A 20,809-nucleotide genomic window follows, 5' to 3' on the forward strand; every position below is an offset into this window, starting at 1 on the left:
GGAAATCATTGCTCTACAAACTCTCTGCTTCTTGGAGGCCCAACACTGCCTACGTGAAAGGAGGGGGAACGAGACATCAAACCCCAAATACGGAAGGCATACGCCGCACGTGATCTCATGGCCGCGCCCCAACAAAGATAGCCGCACCTACAACATAAGTATAGTTGTACTCGTGTCACAAAAAAGTTGCAGTGTTTTGCAGACGTGAGGTCGAATAAACAGCCGTGTCATACCTAGAGCAATTACTTATTAGGTCTGCTATGGATATAATCAAGCACATCCGATGTACTTAAAACAGGTCCGCTATGATGCAATCAAGCACAACTCATGTAATCGAAATGCCTGAATCCTTGTTCATTAAATCAATAATTCTCCACTAATGGAGGGAGGCTGCAAGAAGTGAACGATGCTTGTCGTTTGGCATTGCAATCAACAAGCACCGTGCAGCACGAGATAGTTTCAGTTGCTTTTCTTTTGTGTACTCAACATCCCAATGATATAATGTACCGCCTGAAGCAAAGCATGATACGGAAAAAAGCCCAACTTATTTAGGTTTCGGTATCATCAGCGGAGCTTCATTGTAGCAAAACTGCAGACCATGGCCCGCAAAGGTTAGTACTTACGGGGATGAAAACATAGAATGTTTACTTCTAGAGTAGGTGCAGCAGAAACTGCGGTAAGGCTGTTTTCGGCCAAAAAGGAAAATAACTGAATAATAGTCTGTAGGATGAATATCGAGGGAGCACAAAAACTCACTTGACCCGGTCGAATTTCAGTCCCATCCTCTTGCCACCATCCTTCCCCGAAAATGCACACATTTCCTCATCAGCTATCACTAAAGCTCCCACGCACGCCCAAATCCTTCGCAGGTACGACAAGAGTAGCACAGCTAAAGCGGAGCCGACTCTTGGGAATAAATAAGCGGGCGCCACGGGGCTACATGAACAGATCGAGTGGGAAATCGAGGTGGGGGAATCTCACCGGGAGCGGGTTGTAGTAGCCGAGGACCTCGAGGTGCTTCCCGTCGCGCGGGAGCGGCTGTCGGCGGCCATGACCCGGTAGAAGGGCCGGTTCCGGCAGCCGAACCGCGCCAGCCGGATCCGGACCACCATGGCGACGCTTTTTTTCTTCCTCTTCCTCGCCGCCTTCGCTGTCGCCTACTCTGGTGAGGTCGTTTGGGAACAAGGGTTTTAGGTCGGGTCGGGTCGATTTCAGCTGGGATTTCCCTCTCCTGGGCTGGGCCGGGCCTATCCATCATAGTTGCGGTAAATTTGGGGCCTAAAGGAGGCGTTATTTTGGCGGGTTCATGTCTACGTTTGGCCCGTTGTATATGGACTTGTAAATTTAAGCTTCGGTTTCTAGGCAAAAAAAAGGTCACTTCAAGTTAAAGCTTCATTTGAAAAAAAAATTGACCGGATTGCATTTTTTGTGCAAAATCATATTCATAGATGACACGGTAAGAGGTGGTATAACTTATCACAAAAAGTATATGTAAGAATATACACGAGGTTACGTAAACGTGTGCACTAACACACTAGAACACTAACAAAATGTGTCGACTACGAGGAGGAATCTCCGACACGAAATCAGGTTTCGTAGATAGACGCGTTTTGGATGTAGAATTTTCGTGGGATCATTTTGATATATTATGCGTTTTTTTCGAGTTCGTATGCAACCGTAAATCCAGTTTGATGATTTTCCCACACAATTTTGCAAAAAAGTCGAAATTATTGTTTGTTAATTCTCAGTGGTAAAAGATGACATAATACATGGGCATCTTGAAGGAATTTATTTTTTGAAATTTTTATCTATTTTTCTTATTTTGTAAAGAGGTAAAAAAGGCGATCCACGGGGGGGGGTGGAGTTGCGTGGGGAGTCAAAAAGTTCGTGGCGCATGGAACTCATGTGCGCCACGAGTTCTTCAGACATCACCTTCGGTAGCCATTGGGATCATCAACAATTGTGACACCCTCAAGATCCAAGGGACGTCCAAGTCATCGGATGAATGGGGTTCCTGTCACGATGTCCACCCTTACGGCCCATAGCTAGCAACGGAGGTGGAGGCAGAACCCCAGTGCGGAAGAGTATACGCTGCACAGGATCTGATGGCTGTGCCCCAACAGATAGCCAGTACCTACAACATAAGTATAGTTGTACTGTGTCACAAAAAGTTGCAGGATTTGCAGCGCAGGCCGAATAAACAGCGTGTCATACTTAGAGCAATTACTTATTAGGTCCTGCTATGGATATAATCAAGCACATCCGATGTACTTAAAACAGGTCTGCTATGATGCAATCAAGCACAACTCATGTAATCGAAATGCCTGAATCCTTGTTCATTAAATCAATAATTCTCCACTAATGGAGGGAGGCTGCAAGAAGTGAACGATGCTTGTCGTTTGGCATTGCAATCAACAAGCACTGTGCAGCACGAGATAGTTTCAGATTGCTTTTTCTTTTGTGTACTCAACATCCCAATGATATAATGTACTCGCCTGAAGCAAAGCATGATACGGAAAAAAGCCCAACTTATTTAGGTTTCAGACACTGGCGGAGCTTCATTGTAGCAAAACCAGACCATGGCCCGCAAAGGTTAGTACTTACGGGGATGAAAACATACAATGTTTACTTCTAGAGTAGGTGCAGCAGAAACTGCGGTAAGGCTGTTTTCGGCCAAAAAGGAAAATAACTGAATAATAGTCCGTAGGATGAATATCGAGGGAGCACAAAAACTCACTTGACCCGGTCGAATTTCAGTCCCATCCTCTTGCCACCATCCTTCCCCTGAAAATGCACACATTTCCTCATCAGCTATCACTAAAGCTCCCACGCACGCCCAAATCCTTCGCAGTACGACAAGAGTAGCACAGCTAAGCGGAGCCGACTCTTGGGAATAAATAAGCGGCGCCACGGGGCTACATGAACAGATCGAGTGGGAAATCGAGGTGGGGGAATCTCACCGGGGAGCGGGTTGTAGTAGCCGAGGACCTCGAGGTGCTTCCCGTCGCGCGGGGAGCGGCTGTCGGCGGCCATGACCCGGTAGAAGGGCCGGTTCCGGCAGCCGAACCGCGCCAGCCGAATCCGGACCACCATGGCGACGCTTTTTTTCTTCCTCTTCCTCGCCGCCTCGCTCGTCGCCTACTCGGGTGAGGTCGTTTGGGAACAAGGGTTTTAGGTCGGGTCGGGTCGATTTCAGCTGGGATTTCCCTCTCCGGGCTGGGCCGGGCCTATCCATCATAGTTGCAAGTAAATTTGGGGCCTAAAGGAGGCGTTATTTTGGCGGGTTCATGTCTACGTTTGGCCCGTTGTATATGGACTTGTAAATTTAAGCTTCAGTTTCTAGGCAAAAAAAAAGGTCACTTCAAGTTAAAGCTTCATTTGAAAAAAAAACTGACCAGATTGCATTTTTTTGCAAAATCATATTCATAGATGACACGGTAAGAGGTGGTATAACTTATCACAAAAAGTATATGTAAGAATATACACGAGGTTACAGAAACGTGTGCACTAACACACTAGAACACTAACAAAATGTGTCGACTACAGGAGGAATCTCCGACACGAAATCGGGTTTCGTAGATAGACGCGTTTTGGATGTAGAATTTTCGTGGGATCATTTTGATATATTATGCGTTTTTTTCGAGTTCGTATGCAACCAGAAATCCAGTTTGATGATTTTCCCACGCAATTTTGCAAAAAAGTCGAAATTATTGTTTGTTAATTCTCAGTGGTAAAAGATGACATAATACATGGGCATCTTGAAGGAATTTATTTTTTGAAATTTTTATCTATTTTTCTTATTTTGTAAAGAGGTAAAAAAGGCGATCCAGGGGGGGGGGGGTGGAGTTGCGTGGGGAGTCAAAAAAAGTTCTGTGGCGCATGGAACTCATGTGCGCCACAGGTTCTTCAGCATCACCTTCAGTAGCATTTGGATCATCAACAATTGTGACACCCTCAAGATCCAAGGGACGTCCAACTCATCGGATGAATGGGGTTCCTGTCACGATGTCCACCCTTACGGCCCATAGCTAGCAACGGAGGTGGAGGCAGTAACCCCAGCGCGGAAGAGTATACGCTGCACAGATCCGATGGCCGTGCCCCAACGGATAGCCGCACCTACAACATAAGTATAGTTGTACTGTGTCACAAAAAGTTGCAGGTTTTGCAACGCAGGCCGAATAAACATCGTTTCATACTTAGAGAAATTACTTATTAGGTCTGCTATGGATATAATCAAGCACATCTGATGTACTTAAAACAGGTCCGCTATGATGCAATCAAGCACAACTCATGTAATCGAAATGCCTGAATCCTTGTTCATTAAATCAATAATTCTCCACTAATGGAGGGAGGCTGCAAGAAGTGAACGATGCTTGTCGTTTGGCATTGCAATCAACAAGCACTGTGCAAGCACGAGATAGTTTCAGCTTGCTTTTTCTTTTGTGTACTCAACATCCCAATGATATAATGTACTGCCTGAAGCAAAGCATGATACGGGAAAAAGCCCAACTTATTTAGGTTTCGTACACCGGCGGAGCTTCATTGTAGCAAAACCGCACCATGGCCCGCAAAGGTTAGTACTTACGGGGATGAAAACATACAATGTTTACTTCTAGAGTAGGTGCAGCGAAACTGCGGTAAGGCTGTTTTCGGCCAAAAAGGAAAATAACCGAATAATAGTCCGTAGGATGAATATCGAGGGAGCACAAAAACTCACTTGACCCGGTCGAATTTCAGTCCCATCCTCTTGCCACCATCCTTCCCCTGAAAATGCACACATTTCCTCATCGGCTATCACTAAAGCTCCCACGCACGCCCAAATCCTTCGCAGTACGACAAGAGTAGCACAGCTAAGCGGAGCCGACTCTTGGGAATAAATAAGCGGGCGCCACGGGGCTACATGAACAGATCGAGTGGGAAATCGAGGTGGGGGAATCTCACCGGGGAGCGGGTTGTAGTAGCCGAGGACCTCGAGGTGCTTCCCGTCGCGCGGGGAGCGGTCGTCGGCGGCCATGACCCGGTAGAAGGGCCGGTTCCGGCAGCCGAACCGCGCCGACCGGATCCGGACCACCATGGCGACGCTTTTTTCTTCCTCTTCCTCGCCGCCTTCGCCTGTCGCCTACTCTGGGTGAGGTCGTTTGGGAACAAGGGTTTTAGGTCGGGTCGGGTCGATTTCAGCTGGGATTTCCCTCTCCTGGGCTGGGCCGGGCCTATCCATCATAGTTGCAGTAAATTTGGGGCCTAAAGGAGGCGTTATTTTGGCGGGTTCATGTCTACGTTTGGCCCGTTGTATATGGACTTGTAAATTTAAGCTTCAGTTTCTAGGCAAAAAAAGGTCACTTCAAGTTAAAGCTTCATTTGAAAAAAAAATTGACCAGATTGCATTTTTTGTGCAAAATCATATTCATAGATGACACGGTAAGAGGTGGTATAACTTATCACAAAAAGTATATGTAAGAATATACACGAGGTTACATAAACGTGTGCACTAACACACTAGAACACTAACAAAATGTGTCGACTACAGGAGGAATCTCTGACACGAAATCAGGTTTCGTAGATAGACGCGTTTTGGATGTAGAATTTTCGTGGGATCATTTTGATATATTATGCGTTTTTTTTCGAGTTCGTATGCAACCAGAAATCCAGTTTGATGATTTTCCCACGCAATTTTGCAAAAAAGTCGAAATTATTGTTTGTTAATTCTCAGTGGTAAAAGATGACATAATACATGGGCATCTTGAAGGAATTTATTTTTTGAAATTTTTATCTATTTTTCTTATTTTGTAAAGAGGTAAAAAAGGCGATCCAGGGGGGGGGGGGTGGAGTTGCGTGGGGAGTCAAAAAAGTTCTCGTGGCGCATGGAACTCATGTGCGCCACATGTTCTTCAAAGATCACCTTCAGTAGCATTGGGATCATCAACAATTGTGACACCCTCAAGATCCAAGGGACGTCCAGCTCATCGGATGAATGGGGTTCCTGTCACGATGTCCACCCCTTACGGCCCATAGCTAGCAACGGAGGTGGAGGCGGAACCCCAGCGCGGAAGAGTATACGCTGCACAGATCCGATGGTCTGTGCCCCAACAGATAGCCGACACCTACAACATAAGTATAGTTGTACCGTGTCACAAAAAGTTGCAGGTTTTGCAGCAATAGAGCCGAATAAACATGCCGTGTCATACTTAGAGCAATTACTTATTAGGTCCGCTATGGATATAATCAAGCACATCTCGATGTACTTAAAACAGGTCTGCTATGATGCAATCAAGCACAACTCATGTAATCGAAATGCCTGAATCCTTGTTCATTAAATCAATAATTCTCCACTAGTGGAGGGAGGCTGCAAGAAGTGAACGATGCTTGTCGTTTGGCATTGCAATCAACAAGCACTGTGCAGCACGAGATAGTTTCAATTGCTTTTTTTTGTGTACTCAACATCCCAATGATATAATGTACTGCCTGAAGCAAAGCATGATACGGGAAAAAATCCCAACTTATTTAGGTTTCAGACACTGGCGGAGCTTCATTGTAGCAAAACCAGACCATGGCCCGCAAAGGTTAGTACTTATGGGGATGAAAACATACAATGTTTACTTCTAGAGTAGGTGCAGCAGAAACTGCGGTAAGGCTGTTTTCGGCCAAAAAGGAAAATAACTGAATAATAGTTTGTAGGATGAATATCGAGGGAGCACAAAAACTCACTTGACCCGGTCGAATTTCAGTCCCATCCTCTTGCCACCATCCTTCCCTGAAAATGCACACATTTCCTCATCAGCTATCACTAAAGCTCCCACGCACGCCCAAATCCTTCGCAGGTACGACAACGAGTAGCACGGCTAAGCGGAGCCGACTCTCGGGAATAAATAAGCGGGCGCCACGGGGCTACATGAACAGATCGAGTGGGAAAACGAGGTGGGGGAATCTCACCGGGGAGCGGGTTGTAGTAGCCGAGGACCTCGAGGTGCTTCCCGTCGCGCGGGGAGCGGCTGTCGGCGGCCATGACCCGGTAGAAGGGCCGGTTCCGGCAGCCGAACCGTGCCAGCCGGATCCGGACCACCATGGCGACGCTTTTTTTCTTCCTCTTCCTCGCCGCCTTTGCCTGTCGCCTACTCTGGGTGAGGTCGTTTGGGAACAAGGGTTTTAGGTCGGGTCGGGTCGATTTCAGCTGGGATTTCCCTCTCATGGGCTGGGCCGGGCCTATCCATCATAGTTGCAGTAAATTTGGGGCCTAAAGGAGGCGTTATTTTGGCGGGTTCATGTCTACGTTTGGCCCGTTGTATATGGACTTGTAAATTTAAGCTTCAGTTTCTAGGAAAAAAAAGGTCACTTCAAGTTAAAGCTTCATTTGAAATTTTTTTTGACCAGATTGCATTTTTTGTGCAAAATCATATTCATAGATGACACGGTAAGAGGTGGTATAACTTATCACAAAAAGTATATGTAAGAATATACACGAGGTTACAGAAACGTGTGCACTAACACAATAGAACACTAACAAAATGTGTCGACTACAGGAGGAATCTCTGACACGAAATCAGGTTTCGTAGATAGACGCGTTTTGGATGTAGAATTTTCGTGGAATCATTTTGATATATTATGCATTTTTTTTCGAGTTCGTATGCAACCAGAAATCCACGGAGGGGGGGTGGTAAAAGATGACATAATACATGGGCATCTTGAAGGAATTTATTTTTTGAAATTTTTATCTATTTTTCTTATTTTGTAAAGAGGTAAAAAAAAGCGATCCACGGGGGGGGGGGGTGGAGTTGCGTGGGGAGTCAAAAAAGTTTTGTGGCGCATGGAACTCATGTGCGCCACGGGTTCTTCGACATCACCTTCGGTAGCATTGGGATCATCAACAATTGTGACACCCTCAAGATCCAAGGGACGTCCGAGTCATCGGATGAATGGGGTTCCTGTCACGATGTCCACCCTTACGGCCCATAGCTAGCAACGGAGGTGGAGGCGAGAACCCCGGCGCGGAAGAATATACGCTGCACGGGATCCGATGGCTGTGCCCCAACGGATAGCCGGTACCTACAACATAAGTATAGTTGTACTTGTGTCACAAAAAGTTGCAGGTTTTGCGGCGCGAGGCCGAATAAACATCGTGTCATACTTAGAGCAATTACTTATTAGGTCTGCTATGGATATAATCAAGCACATCTGATGTACTTAAAACAGGTCTGCTATGATGCAATCAAGCACAACTCATGTAATCGAAATGCCTGAATCCTTGTTCATTAAATCAATAATTCTCCACTAATGGAGGGAGGCTGCAAGAAGTGAACGATGCTTGTCGTTTGGCATTGCAATCAACAAGCATTGTGCAGCACGAGATAGTTTCGAGTTGCTTTTTCTTTTGTGTACTCAACATCCCAATGATATAATGTACTTGCTCGAAGCAAAGCATGATACGGGAAAAAAGCCTAACTTATTTAGGTTTCAGACACTGGCGGAGCTTCATTGTAGCAAAACCAGACCATGGCCCACAAAGGTTAGTACTTACGGGGATGAAAACATAGAATGTTTACTTCTAGAGTAGGTGCAGCAGAAACTACGGTAAGGCTGTTTTCGGCCAAAAAGGAAAAAAACTGAATAATAGTCAGTAGGATGAATATCGAGGGAGCACAAAAACTCACTTGACCCGGTCGAATTTCAGTCCCATCCTCTTGCCACCATCCTTCCCTGAAAATGCACACATTTCCTCATCAGCTATCACTAAAGCTCCCACGCACGCCCAAATCCTTCGCAGGTACGACAAGAGTAGCACAGCTAAGCGGAGCCGACTCTTGGGAATAAATAAGCGGGCGCCACGGGGCTACATGAACGGATCGAGTGGGAAATCGAGGTGGGGGAATCTCACCGGGGAGCGGGTTGTAGTAGCCGAGGACCTCGAGGTGCTTCCCGTCGTGCGGGGAGCGGCTGTCGGTGGCCATGACCCGGTAGAAGGGCCGGTTCCGGCAGCCGAACCGCGCCAGCCGAATCCGGACCACCACGGCGACGCTTTTTTTCTTCCTCTTCCTCGCCGCCTTCGCATGTCGCCTACTCTGGGTGAGGTCATTTGGGAACAAGGGTTTTAGGTCGGGTCGGGTCGATTTCAGCTGGGATTTCCCTCTCCTGGGCTGGGCCGGGCCTATCCATCATAGTTGCAGTAAATTTGGGGCCTAAAGGAGGCGTTATTTTGGCGGGTTCTGATACGTCTCCAACGTATCGATAATTTCTTGTGTTCCATGCCACATTATTGATGTTATCTACATGTTATATGCACACTTTATGTCATATTCGTGCATTTTCTGGAACTAACCTATTAACAAGATGCCGAAGTGCCGGTTCTGTTTTCTGCTGTTTTTGGTTTCGAAATCCTAGTAACGAAATATTCTCGGAATCGGACGAAATCAACGCCCAAGTTCCTATTTTGCCCGGAAGCATCCAGAACACCCGAGAACCGCCAGAGAGGGGGCACAGGGCCACCAAACCCTAGGCCGGCGCGGCCAAGGGTGGGGCCGCGCCCCCCTAGGGTGTGGCCCCCCCTTCGACCTTCCTGCGCCGCCTCTCCGCCTATAAAAAGCCCCTGGATCAGAAAACCCGGGACGATTGACGAAACCCACAGAAACCTTCCAGAGCCGCCGCCATCGCGAAGCCAAGATCTGGGGGACAGGATCTCTGTTCCGGCACCCTGCCGGAGCGGGGAAGTGCCCCCGGAAGGCTTCTCCATCGACACCGCTGCCATCTCCACCGCCATCTTCATCACCGCTGCTGCTCCCATGAGGAGGAGTAGTTCTCCATCGAGGCTCGGGGCTGTACCGGTAGCTATGTGGTTCATCTCTCTCCTATGTGCTTCAATACAATAATCTCATGAGCTGCCTTACATGATTGAGATTCATATGATGATGCTTGTAATCTAGATGTCATTATGCTAGTCAAGTGAGTTTTACTTATGTGATCTCCGGAGACTCCTCGTCCCACGTGTGTAAAGGTGACGGTGTGTGCACCGTGTGGGTCTCTTAGGCTAGATTTCACAGAATACTTATTCACTGTTGAATGGCATAGTGAGGTGCTTATTTATATCTCTTTAAGATTGCAGCATGTTTTGTATCACAATTTATCCATGTGCTACTCTAGTGATTTGTTATTAAAGTAGTTTATTCCTCATGCATGTGTGCAAAGGTGACAGTGCGTGCACCGTGTTCGTACTTGGTTTATGCTATGATCATGATCTCTTGTAGATTGCGAAGTTAACTATTGCTATGATATATTGATGTGATCTATTCCTCCTACATATGCATGAAGGTGACAGTGTGCATGCTATGCTAGTACTTGGTTTAGTCTGTTGATCTATCTTACACTAAAGGTTACTTAAACATGAGCATTATTGTGGAGCTTGTTAACTCCGGCATTGAGGGTTCGTGTAATCCTACGCAATGTGTTCATCATCCAACAAAAGTGTAGAGTATGCATTTATCCGTTCTGTTATGTGATCAATGTTGAGAGTGTCCACTAGTGAAAGTGTAATCCCTAGGCCTTGTCCCTAAATACTGCTGAGTTACTACTTGCTTGTTTCTTGTTTCTTTGCGTTACTACTTGCTGCGTTACTACTGCTTGCGTTACTACTGCTTGTTTACTCGTCTCGGGCAAAGCAACTGTTACGTTGCCGTTGCTACTACTTATTCATACCACCTGTATTTCACTATCTCTTCGCCGAACTAGTGCACCTATTAGGTGTGTTGGGGACACAAGAGACTTCTTGCTTTGTGGTTGCAGGGTTGCATGAGAGGGATATCTTTGACCTCTTCCTCCCGGAGTTCGATAAACCTTGGGTATCCACTTAAGGGAAACTTGCTGCTGTTCTACAAACCTCTGCTCTTGGAGGCCCAACACTGTCTACAAGAATAGAAGCTCCCGTAGACATCAAGCACTTTTACAGGCGCCGTTGCCGGGGAGGAAAGGTAAAAGGCTCTCATACTACGGTCCCGGGTAAAGTATTTTTACGGCGCCGTCGTGTGTGTGCTCGAAGCTATTTCCTTTAGATCCTGCAATTGCATCTTTTTGTTTCTTGTTTACACTAGTTTGGCATAATGTACAAGAGTGAGCTTCTTATTCTATTTCCTGATTTAAAACATGGATTGTTTGATGCAAAAATTAAAAAACCTATGAAATCTTGTTTGCATGCTGGTAGTAATATTAGTATGAACGCTTTGAACACCATTGTTGATAATGATATAGAAAGTTCTAAGCTTGGGGAAGCTGGTTTTCATGATCTTTTTAGTCCCCCAAGCATTGAGGAGAAAATTTTCTTTGATGATACTTTGCCTCCTATTTATGATGATTATAATGATAGTGGTCTTTTGGTGCCACCTACTATGGAGAGTGAATTTGATTATGATTACAATATGCCTCCTATATTTGATGATGAGAATAATAATGATAGCTACTTTGTTGAATTTGCTCCCACTACAACTAATAAAATTGATTATGCCTATGTGGAGAGTAATAATTTTATGCATGAGACTCATGATAAGAATGCTTTATGTGATAGTTATATTGTTGAGTTTGCTCATGTTGCTACTGAAAGTTATTATGAGAGAGGAAAATATGGTTGTAGGAATTTTCATGTTACTAAAACACCTCTCTATGTGCTGAAATTTTTGAAGCTACACTTGTTTTATCTTCCTATGCTTGTTACTTTGCTCTTCATGAACTTGTTTATTTACAAGATTCCTATGCATAGGAAGCATGTTAGACTTAAATGTGTTTTGTATTTGCCTCTTGATGCTCTCTTTTGCTTCAAATACTATTTCTTGCGAGTGCATCATCAAAACTGCTGAGCCCATCTTAATGGCTATAAAGAAAAGAACTTCTTGGGAGATAACCCATGTGTTATTTTGCTACAGTACTTTGTTTTATATTTGTGTCTTGGAAGTTGTTTACTACTGTAGCAACCTCTCCTTATCTTAGTTTTGTGTTTTGTTGTGCCAAGTAAAGTCTTTGATAGTAAAGTAAGTACTAGATTTGGATTACTGCGCAGAAACAGATTTCTTTGCTGTCACGAATCTGGGTCTAATTCTCTGTAGGTAACTCAGAAAATTATGCCAATTTACGTGAGTGATCCTCAGATATGTACGCAACTTTCATTCAATTTGAGCATTTTCGTTTGAGCAAGTCTGGTGGCCTAATAAAATCCATCTTTACGGACTGTTCTGTTTTGACAGATTCTGTCTTTTATTTCGCATTGCCTCTTTTGCTATGTTGGATAAATTTCTTTGATCCATTAATGTCCAGTAGCTTTATGCAATGTCCAGAAGTGTTAAGAATGATTGTGTCACCTCTGAACATGTTAATTTTTATTGTCCACTAACCCTCTAATGAGTTGTTTCGAGTTTGGTGTGGAGGAAGTTTTCAAGGGTCAAGAGAGGAGGATGATATACTACGATCAAGAAGAGTGAAAAGTCTAAGCTTGGGGATGCCCCGGTGGTTCACCCCTGCATATTCTAAGAAGACTCAAGCGTCTAAGCTTGGGGATGCCCAAGGCATCCCCTTCTTCATCGACAAATTATCAGGTTCCTTCTCTTGAAACTATATTTTTATTCGGCCACATCTTATGTACTTTACTTGGAGCGTCTGTTTTTTTTTGTTTATGTTTGAATAAGTTCATCATGCTTGTGTGGGAGAGAGACACGCTCCGCTGGTTCGTATGAACACATGTGTTCTTAGCTCATAGTATTCATGGCGAAGTTTCTTCTTCGTTAATTTGTTATATGGTTGGAATTGGAAAATGATACATGTAGTAATTGCTATAATGTCTTGGGTAATGTGATACTTGGCAATTGTTGTGCTCATGTTTAAGCTCTTGCATCATATACTTTGCACCTATTAGTGAAGAATACATAGAGCATGCTAAAATTTGGTTTGCATAATTGGTCTCTCTAAAGTCTAGATAATTTCTAGTATTGAGTTTTGAACAACAAGGAAGACGGTGTAGAGTCTTATAATGTTTTCAATATGTCTTTTATGTGAGTTTTGCTGCACCGGTTCATCCTTGTGTTTGTTTCAAATAAGCCTTGCTAGCCTAAACCTTTTATCGAGAGGGAATACTTCTCATGCATCCAAAATACTTGAGCCAACCACTATGCCATTTGTGTCCACCATACCTACCTATACTACATGGTATTTTCCCGCCATTCCAAAGTAAATTGCTTGAGTGCTACCTTTAAAATTCCATCATTCACCTTTGCAATATATAGCTCATGGGACAAATAGCTTAAAAACTATTGTAGTATTGAATATGTAATTATGCACTTTATCTCTTATTAAGTTGCTTGTTGTGCGATAACCATGTTCACCGGGGAACGCCATCAACTCATTGTTGAATTTCATGTGAGTTGCTATGCATGTTCGTCTTGTCTGAAGTAAGGGCGATCTACACTGAGTTGAATGGTTTGAGCATGCATATTGTGAGAGAAGAACATTGGGCCGCTAACTAAAGCCATGATTCATGGTGGAAGTTTCAGTTTTGGACAAATATCCTCAAATCTCTAATGAGAAAAGAATTAATTGTTGTCAAATGCTTAAAGCATTAAAAGAGGAGTCCATTATCCGTTGTCTATGTTGTCCCGGTATGGATGTCTAAGTTGAGAATAATCAAAAGCGAGAAATCCAAATGCGAGCTTTCTCCTTAGACCTTTGTACAGGCGGCATAGAGGTACCCCTTTGTGAAACTTGGTTAAAGCATATGTATTGCGGTGATAATCCAGGTAGTCCAAGCTAATTAGGACAAGGTGCGAGCACTATTGGTACACTATGCATGAGGCTTGCAACTTATAAGATATAATTTACATGATGCATATGCTTTATTACTACCGTTGACAAAATTGTTTCATGTTTTCAAAATCAAAGCTCTAGCACAAATATAGCAATCGATGCTTTTCCTCTATGATGACCATTCTTTTACTTTTAATGTTGAGTCAGTTCACCTATTTCTCTCCATCTCAAGAAGCAAACACTTGTGTGAACTGTGCATTGATTCTTACATATTTGCATATTGCATTTGTTATATTGCTTTGCATTGACAATTATCCATGAGATATACATGTTACAAGTTGAAAGCAACCGCTGAAACTTAATCTTCTTTTGTGTTGCTTCAATGCTTTTACTTTGAACTAGCAAGGTGGCCCTCGCAAATGCGAGGGCACCATCTTTAATTGTTGAAAGTAGTAGAAATAAATTATTTTAGTCATTTAAACTGTTTAAAATGACATGTATATTTTTTGATTGGAAACAATAAAATATTGTCATGTTTTCACCGGAAATTTATGCTAATGAAATATCGTATGCATGGAGAACTTAACTAATTTGTGAACTATTGTTGGTCTCTTGCATTTGCAACAACACGATACTAACGCATTTACGATTTGTTTTGCATCTGACATTTTATAGCCCATAATAAAAAAAAAATGGTATGTAGCAACATGAGGATGCAAGCCATATTTCATCAGTATACAAATAGCCTAAAATTTCCTATGAATATCGTTGCATACATAATTTGGCTAAAGTCATGGGATCTGTTGGTAACGTCCATTATAAGGGCTCATCATATCAATATCATATACTTACTCCGAAGACATGTTTCACGGGACGGAGGGAGTCTATGGTTGTTGTAATGGCACTATTGTCAGACTATGTACTAACTAAATGTATGTTTTCACGGAACAATAAATAGATATACACATGATGACAAATCATCAACTTACAAATAAGCTCCTTCTGATTCTCACATAGAACTACTGAAGTAATATCGTAGCTCTACCTCTAACTTCTTATCATTTCTACTGCTCATGTTCCCTCTTCACACGGGCATAAAAATCAATATAAGCATAATCAAGTGATGTACTGAAATAATTTATAGACTAATTGGAAACTGGCTTAAAATTATTTTAGAAGTAGCTCCTTATGTATCAGTGGACGATGTCGAGAGGGTGACAATGGGCTTCTAGAGCACTCCTTGTTGGCTTCTCGGCTGACCGACATAGGAGCGCGAGGACAGCGGCGCATCGAATGGACACCGTCGATGGACATGCATCCATGCTCAGTTTGAGAGACTTTTTTTCTTCCTTTAGGCATACTCTATATACGCATGCATTATGCACCAGTGTAAATCGCGACAACATGGAATATGTGCGTGTAAGATATGTAATCTCCGTTTGCGAATAAGTGTATATTTTCCGTTTTGAAAGTCAAACATTTGAAATTCAATCCTTTTTAGACAAAATAGTGTCATAAAATTATTTTTATTAGTGAACTACATGTGAAGATGAATCAAGCGATACTTGCCATAAATGCTGCTACTTTTTGCTTCAAAGTTAGTCAAAGTTAACAAAATTTTATATATAAGATAAAATTAAATATACACTTATATTTGTGGATGGAATAGTTTTTTTTTTTGGTAAAAAATTTGGGGTAGCAATCGGCCGATCAATCCACCGGTATCCCAGTGCATGGTACGATTTTGTTTTACCAAACATGCATACATGGCACATCGAGCAGAGAACCTATTTTAGACTACGTGGAGAAGATATATGTTGGCAAACCGTTGAGCTAGACATTGACATGGGCTGAATCAGTCAAGCCGATCAGATCGCTAATGTTTTATATGGAAGATTGTGGCGGTGAGCGATATTGTACCAGAAGGAGATTGGAAGTAGACAGTGTAGAAAAGATATGTGATGGAAAACCGTGGCCATGGACATGGGCCTGAATTAGTACAGCCGATTAGATTGTTACTATTTTTTGTACAGAACAGATCGTGACGATGAGGGATATTGTACCAGGAGTTGAGGAGATCAGAAGTGTTTTTAAGCAATCGAACCGTTTTTCTAGCCATAAAGCGGGAGAGAGCAAGGACCCATCGTGGCTGATTCCAATTTAATACTCTAGTAATAAAAGGTACGTGCCAAACAACATGTTTTTGTACACGTTTATGTTAACAAAGTGTGTTAATCTCAGCCATTATAATTAGGTCCCACCAAAATCGGACGACTTATATAATTTCAGTGATGTGGATTAACCTCGTGTCTCTATTTTAAACCTCTGTATTTTGCTTTTAATATATAATAGATTATTGCTTTATGAGTTAACTCTTATGCAAGACTTATTGATGCTTGTCTTGAAGTGCTATTCATGAAAAGTTTTTGCTATATGATTCAGTTGTTTACTGATGTCTACGGGAGCTTCTATTCTTGTAGACGGTGTTGGGCCTCCAAGAGCAGAGGTTTGTAGAACAGCAGCAAGTTTCCCTTAAGTGGATACCCAAGGTTTATCGAACTCAGGGAGGAAGAGGTCAAAGATATCCCTCTCATGCAACCCTGCAACCACAAAGCAAGAAGTCTCTTGTGTCCCCAACACACCTAATAGGTGCACTAGTTCGGCGAAGAGATAGTGAAATACAGGTGGTATGAATAAGTAGTAGCAACGGCAGAAAAGTGCTCTGCCCAGGACAGTAAACAAGCAGTAGTAACGCAGCAGTAGTAACGCAGCAGTAGTAAACAAGCAGTAGTAACGCAGCAGTAGTAACTCAGCAGTAGTAACGCAGCAGTAGTAAACAAGCAGTAGTAACTCAGCAGTATTTAGGAACAAGGCCTAGGGATTACACTTTCACTAGTGGACACTCTCAACATTGATCACATAACAGAATAGATAAATGCATACTCTACACTTTTGTTGGATGATGAACACATTGCGTAGGATTACACGAACCCTCAATGCCGGAGTTAACAAGCTCCACAATAATGCTCATGTTTAAGTAACCTTTAGTGTAAGATAGATCAACGAGACTAAACCAAGTACTAGCATAGCATGCACACTTGTCACCTTCATGCATATGTAGGAGGAATAGATCACATCAATATTATCATAGCAATAGTTAACTTCGCAATCTACAAGAGATCTTGATCATAGCATAAACCAAGTACTAACACGGTGCACGCACTGTCACCTTTGCACACATGCAGGAGGAATAAACTACTTTAATAACACATCACTAGAGTAGCACATAGATAAATTGTGATACAAACATGCTGCAATCATAAAGAGATATAAATAAGCACCTCACTATGCCATTCAATGAGTAAGTATTCTGTGAAATATGGCCTAAGAGACCCACACGGTGCACACACTCGTCACCTTTACACACGTGGGACTAGGAGTCTCCGGAGATCACATAGGTAAAACTCACTTGACTAGCATAATGACATCTAGATTACAAGCATCATCATATGAATCTCAATCATGTAAGGCAGCTCATGAGATTGAAGTACATAGGAGAGAGATGAACCACATAGCTACCGGTACAGCCCCGAGCCTCGATGGAGAACTACTCCCTCCTCATGGGAGCAGCAGCGGTGATGAAGAAGGCGGTGGAGATGGCAGCGGTGTCGATGGAGAAGCCTTCCGGGGGCACTTCCCCGCTCCGGCAGGGTGCCGGAACAGAGATCCTGTCCCCCAGATCTTGGCTTCGCGATGGCGGCGGCTCTGGAAGGTTTTCGTGGGTTTCGTCAATTCGTCTCGGGTTTTCTGATCCAGGGGCTTTATATAGGCGAAGATGCGGCGCAGGAAGGTCGAAGGGCTGGCCAAACCCTAGGGGGGCGCGGGCCCCCCCTAGGCCGCGCCAGGCTATGGTGTGGTGGGCCTGTGCCCCCCCTCTGGTCCCTCTCGTGTGTTCTGGATGCTTCCGGGGATTCTAAGATCTTTGGCGTTGATTTCGTCCGATTCCGAGAATATTTCGTTACTAGGATTTCCGAAACCAAAAACAGCGAGAAAACGAGAGCTGGCACTTCGGCATCTTGTTAATAGGTTAGTTCCAGAAAATGCACGAATATGACATAAAGTGTGCATAAAACATGTAGATAACATCAATAATGTGGCATGGAACACAAGAAATTATCGATACGTTGGAGACGTATCGGCATCCCCAAGCTTAGTTACTGCTCGTCCCGAGCGAGGTAAAACGATAACAAAGATAATTTCTGGAGTGACATGCCATCATAAACTTGATCATACTATTTGTAAAGCATATGTAGTGAATGCAGCGATCAAAACAATGGTAATGACATGAGTAAACAACTGAATCACATAGCAAAGACTTTTCATGAATAGCACTTCAAGACAAGCATCAATAAGTCTTGCATAAGAGTTAACTCATAAAGCAATAATTCAAAGTAAGGGTATTGAAGCAACACAAAGGAAGATTAAGTTTCAGCGGTTGCTTTCAACTTGTAACATGTATATCTCATGGATAATTGTCAATGCAAAGCAATATAACAAATGCAATATGCAAATATGTAAGAATCAATGCACAGTTCACACAAGTGTTTGCTTCTTGAGGTGGAGAGAAATAGGTGAACTGACTCAACAATAAAAGTAAAAGAATGGTCCTTCAAAGAGGAAAGCATCGATTGCTATATTTGTGCTAGAGCTTTGATTTTGAAAACATAAAGAGAGCATAAAAGTAAAGTTTTGAGAGGTGTTTGTTGTTGTCAACGAATGGTAGCGGGTACTCTAACCCCCTTGCCGGACAAACCTTCAAAGAGCGGCTCCCATTTTATTTTATTTTTGGATGGCACTCCTTCCAACCTTTCTTTCACAAACCATGGCTAACCGAATCCTCGGGTGCCTGCCAACAATCTCATACCATGAAGGAGTGCCCTTTTATTTTAGTTTTATTATGATGACACTCCTCCCAACCTTTGCTTACACAAGCCATGGCTAACCGAATCATTCGGGTGCCGTCCAACAATCACATACCATGGAGGAGTGTCTATTTTTGGTTAATTAATTTGGGACTGGGAATCCCATTGCCGGCTCTTTTTGCAAAATTATTGGATAAGCGGATGAAGCCACTAGTCCATTGGTGAAAGTTGCCCAACAAGATTGAAAGATAAACACCACATACTTCCTCATGAGCTATAAAACATTGACACAAATCAGAGGTGATAAATTTTGAATTGTTTAAAGGTAGCACTCAAGCAATTTACTTTGGAATGGCGGGAAATACCATGTAGTAGGTAGGTATGGTGGACACAAATGGCATAGTGGTTGGCTCAAGTATTTTGGATGCATGAGAAGTATTCCCTCTCGATACAAGGTTTAGGCTAGCAAGGCTTATTTGAAACAAACACAAGGATGAACCGGTGCAGCAAAACTCACATAAAAGACATATTGAAAACATTATAAGACTCTACACCGTCTTCCTTGTTGTTCAAAACTCAATACTAGAAATTATCTAGACTTTAGAGAGACCAATTATGCAAACCAAATTTTAGCATGCTCTATGTATTCTTCACTAATAGGTGCAAAGTATATGATGCAAGAGCTTAAACATGAGCACAACAATTGCCAAGTATCACATTACCCAAGACATTATAGCAATTACTACATGTATCATTTTCCAATTCCAACCATATAACAATTTAACGAAGAGGAAACTTCGCCATGAATATTATGAGCTAAGAACACATGTGTTCATATGAACCAGCGGAGCGTGTCTCTCTCCCACACAAGCATGATGTAATCCAATTTATTCAAACAAAAACAAAAACAAAAACAAACCGACGCTCCAAGAAAAAGCACATAAGATGTGGCCGAATAAAAATATAGTTTCAGGGGAGGAACCTGATAATTTGTTGATGAAGAAGGGGATGCCTTGGGCATCCCCAAGCTTAGACGCTTGAGTCTTCTTGATATATGCAGGGATGAACCACCGGGGCATCCCCAAGCTTAGAGCTTTCACTCTCCTTGATCATAGTATATCATCCTCCTCTCTTGACCCTTGAAAACTTCCTCCACACCAAACTCGAAACAACTCATTAGAGGGTTAGTGCACAATATAAATTGATATATTCAGAGGTGACACAATCATTCTTAACACTTCTGGACATTGCATAATGCTACTGGACATTAATAGATCAAAGAAATTCATCCAACATAGCGAAAGAGGCAATGCGAAATAAAAGGCAGAATCTGTCAAAACAGAACAGTTCGTATTGACGAATTTTAAAATGGCACCAGACTTGCTCAAATGAAAATGCTCAAATTGAATGAAAGTTGCGTACATATCTGAGGATCATGCACGTAAATTGGCATAATTTTCTGAGCTTCCTGCAGGGCAGTGGGCTCAGATTCGTGACAGCAAAGAAATCTGGAACTGCGCAGTAATCCAAATCTAGTACTTACTTTTCTATCAACGGCTTAACTTGGCACAACAAAACACAAAACTAAGATAAGGAGAGGTTGCTACAGTAGTAAACAACTTCCAAGACACAAATATAAAACAAAGTACTGTAGCAAAATAACACATGGGTTATCTTCCAAGAAGTTCTTTCGTTTTAGCCATTAAGATGGGCTCAAGCGGTTTTAATGATGCACTCGCAAGAAATAGTATTTGAAGCAAAAGAGAGCATCAAGAGGCAAATTCAAAACACATTTAAGTCTAACATGCTTCCTATGCATAGGAATCTTGTAAATAAACAAGTTCATGAAGAGCAAAGTAACAAGCATAGGAAGATAAAACAAGTGTAGCTTCAAAAATTTCAGCACATAGAGAGGCATTTTAGTAACATGAAAATTTCTACAACCATATTTTCCTCTCTCATAATAACTTTCAGTAGCAACATGAGCAAACTCAACAATATAACTATCAAATGAAACATTCTTATCATGAGTCTCATGCACAAAATTATTACTACTCCCAACATAAGCATAATCAGTTTTATTAGTTGTAGTGGGAGCAAATTCAACAAAGTAGCTATCATTA

At 42.7% G+C, this 20,809-nt stretch overlaps 4 pseudogenes; all 4 read right to left on the reverse strand.

Annotated features, from left to right (window-relative positions):
* Window positions 1-1,928: 1,928 nt before the first annotated feature.
* LOC124658139 lies at window positions 1,929-3,093 on the reverse strand (annotated as a pseudogene).
* Window positions 3,094-3,325: 232 nt separating this feature from the next.
* Window positions 3,326-5,074, reverse strand: LOC124658149 (annotated as a pseudogene).
* An 814-nt stretch (window positions 5,075-5,888) lies between these two features.
* LOC124658159 lies at window positions 5,889-7,063 on the reverse strand (annotated as a pseudogene).
* Window positions 7,064-7,297: 234 nt separating this feature from the next.
* LOC124658170 lies at window positions 7,298-15,030 on the reverse strand (annotated as a pseudogene).
* Window positions 15,031-20,809: the final 5,779 nt, after the last annotated feature.

Source organism: Lolium rigidum, chromosome 1 (assembly GCF_022539505.1).
Source record: "Lolium rigidum isolate FL_2022 chromosome 1, APGP_CSIRO_Lrig_0.1, whole genome shotgun sequence".
In the NCBI taxonomy this organism is placed as follows: Eukaryota; Viridiplantae; Streptophyta; class Magnoliopsida; order Poales; family Poaceae; genus Lolium; species Lolium rigidum.